The sequence below is a fragment of the Carassius carassius genome, chromosome 6 (assembly GCF_963082965.1).
Source record: "Carassius carassius chromosome 6, fCarCar2.1, whole genome shotgun sequence".
NCBI classification, from domain to species: domain Eukaryota; kingdom Metazoa; phylum Chordata; class Actinopteri; order Cypriniformes; family Cyprinidae; genus Carassius; species Carassius carassius.
In genome coordinates this window covers 12020458-12024032 of record NC_081760.1, presented here as the reverse complement: position 1 = coordinate 12024032, position 3575 = coordinate 12020458, and the positions used below count along the sequence as shown (strand labels likewise).

Genomic DNA, 3575 nt, shown 5'->3' with positions numbered 1-3575 from the left:
GACTATGTTCTTATGATGGTCCTCATAAAACAGGGTCCTCGTAACACAGGTGTAAACATACACACATCCTGACATACTGGAATGAACATGCATGTAATGTAATATATACAAACTCATTAACATTAACTTAATTGGTAACAACTGACGTTTAATAACTTTACTATAATCCAATAAATCAGAATTGACAGTATAGAGGTGTCAGTACCGTGCATCTCTATGGCCACTCAGAATCACTATAATCGTATGTGATCTCTTCACCAGGACAGATGCTCCTTGTGGCAAATAAACATAAGTGACGTTTTCCATCCACACCAATCGTCTTCATCCTGCTGTTTGGGTTAATATGGTCATCGTTTACAAGCCCAAGAGAACCGTCACCTCGAGCTGCATCGACACTAAACAAGAGACAGACAATATCAGCACTGAAACCTTAGGACCAGCAGATGTCATATTCTGTGATCAATCATTTAACACTCATCACCAAGCTTTGAAAACACATGACCACTGACATGTCCACGGACGCATTTAGAATCATGTAATTTAATTATCAATAAACATGTAGATCAAACACGGGTACATACCAGAGGAGTTTTCCATTGTAGACAAACTCAAACATGAAAACTTTAAGTGCATGGCCTCCGCTCACATTCTTCTTTGCTGATGAGGTCTCCTCAGTATTCCAGCAGGAAATCTCCTTTCTCAAAGTCAGTACAGCTGAACACACCCCTCCCTACACAACAACAGAGAGGTGAAACCATCACGAGAACCACACGTCATCAACCAGAGACAGATTTAGTACACGAGACACTTTAAAACAACAGAGAGGTGAAACCATCACGAGAACCAGAGACAGCTTTAGTACACGAGACACTGAGGTGAAACCATCACGAGAACCACACGTCATCGACCAGAGACAGATTTAGTACACGAGACACTTTAAAACAACAGAGAGGTGAAACCATCACGAGAACCACACGTCATCAACCAGAGACAGCTTTAGTACACGAGACACTTTAAAACAACAGAGAGGTGAAACCATCACGAGAACCACACGTCATCAACCAGAGACGGATTTAGTACACGAGACACTTTAAAACAACAGAGAGGTGAAACCATCACGAGAACCACACGTCATCAACCAGAGACAGCTTTAGTACACGATACACTTTAAAACAACAGAGAGGTGAAACCATCACGAGAACCACATGTCATCAACCAGAGACAGATTTAGTACACGAGACACTTTAAAACAACAGAGAGGTGAAACCATCACAGAGAACCACACGTCATCAACCAGAGACAGATTTAGTACACAAGACACTTTAAAGGCATAGGAAGAAAATCCTGTCATCATTTACAAACCATCAAATGGTTAGTAATGTCTTATTTTGCCCAACAAAAGATATAAAGAACTAAGACAACTTAATGGTGACTATATGATGACTAAATAAATTAGCTCACCTTTAAGATCAGTGATGAACCTGCCCTTGAACCCATTCTGCTCTTTCTCCTTCGCCTCGCACCTTCAGCCATCCTCTCATGTGTCTGCTTTAATAACAACAAGAACTGTTGGCCTCCATCTGACAATATTAAGTTTGTTTGTTTTCAACTTAATATGCAAATTAATAATGACAGTTCTAATGAACAGAATATATGTTAAATATGATGTATTCTGAGCATATGCTGAATATACTATTTTGACTGGTTATATTAGTAAAAGTGCTTTGACACAATCTGTATTCTACAAAGCACCATTCAAATAAAGGTGACTTTACTTATTATATACAGTAAGTATTAGGAAGTGAAAAGAGCACATCTCTGTGTTTATTAATGAAAGCAAGCTGAACAGTAATAATATTAAACAGAACTGCCCCTCCCCTTCACAGACTGTAGCCATGACAACAGATTATTATGATGGCTAGACTGTTCGGTTACATTAACAGTTGTGAAGTTAAACTGACAAGCATTGTTGATTCTCGTCTGATGTTACTCTAATAGACGACACTTAGTGTAAACACGCTAGCGCCATTAGCATCGTGTGCTAGCTGCTTTCTAAAGAGCACTGAAGACACTCACGAACAAGCCAAACTGAGCCACAAACTCTCAGAGAAACGATTTAACAGCAGTATTACTAACCTTTAATATAATAGTTGTCTCCAATAGCTTCACACCACAAATGTCTTCGCTTCAGGTGCACAGATTGCGTCCGTTCCAAACAGGAAGTTACAAACCATCACACTTGCCTCGCTGATTAAAGCACGAGTATACGGGATTTATAATAATAATAATAATAATATATTTAAATAACCATCTATGAAACGTTACATTAATAGCGTTACATTAATATACTGATTTTAAACTGAGTAATTACAGCTTTGAAGTCACATTCATACTTTATATGATGATATTTAAGGAATATGTTTAAGGGCATGATCATTATGCATTTATATAATCATATACAATCGATACATTATTGCAAAAAAATGTTTAAATAATTACCAAACTGCATTAACTTGTACGGAGCTATTAGCGGCAGAATGTAGCCCCGCCCACCGCCGCCATTTTGTTTTCGCGATTTCGATGCCGATCTAGCCAATCAGCGGCCTCAAAACTTACACAAGTGTAAAATATGCAAATTTTCGATGACGCGGATGCAGTACCGGGTCCGGGCTGCAGGGGCGCATTCCCGAGCTCAGAGGATACACAGTGTATATTAAACTTTCAGGGTTTTGTGGTATATTAGGACATGGCGTGAAAATTTGAGAGGGAGCTTCTGGGACATAGAGAAAGCCATCTACACTGTCGGAATTATAAGGACATGGGCCCTGTCCTCATAAACCCAAATGTCCCTGTCATGCTGGTGCATATTCAGGTCCGACCCTGTCAATTTAGGACCGACTCAATTTTTTATTTTATATTTTATTTTATTTTTATTCTTAGCTTTTAGTCCGACCAACTTTCCGGTTGCACATTTGCGTTAAGACCGACCAATATTTCACACAACTAATACAAATAAAATAATATGAATTATATTTTAGTAAGTATTGTAAATATATAAATTGCCTAGGCCTGCATACAAACGAAGGCTACATTCTTTCTTTAAAAAATAACCCGTGACGTCATCTATGTTTACACGGATGTCACACTATGGCCTGTGCATTTGCTTCGTCTCATTCACTGTCAGAATCAATGGTTCGCACTTGGTAATGATGACTGCGGCTGCAATCAACAAAATCTTTGCGGTCACTGTTCAAAGTCATACGGGTTCGGGCACCATATAATATCTAAAAAATTCATTAAAACAGCTTGACACCACTTTAACTTGGCACGAAGTTCTGCAAAAACTGTGCCCAGATCTTTTCCCATCCCTTTTCCCGTCTAGTCTAAAACCGTGACCGTGTCGTCTGTCACTTTATGTTTAAAAATCTATGCCACGAATCGATTGGACCAACTAACACAAGTTTCAAAAACGAAAATAGGAAATTGATTTTAACGACCTTCTTTTGCAGCGCGTCCAGGTTTTTTTTTTTTTTTGAACACGCGTCACACAGCAGCTGCAGCTTCGGACACACACG

General features: G+C 39.0%; 1 long non-coding RNA gene across 1 annotated transcript; it reads right to left on the bottom strand.

Moving 5' to 3' along the window:
- Positions 1 to 1503: 1503 nt before the first annotated feature.
- Positions 1504 to 2693, bottom strand: LOC132142389 (uncharacterized). The gene is made up of 3 exons (XR_009434053.1): positions 2514 to 2693; positions 2137 to 2247; positions 1504 to 1545 (listed from the first exon to the last, which is right to left on the bottom strand). It is a non-coding gene; the product is annotated as an uncharacterized LOC132142389 (long non-coding RNA).
- Between the last annotated feature and the right edge of the window lie 882 nt (positions 2694 to 3575).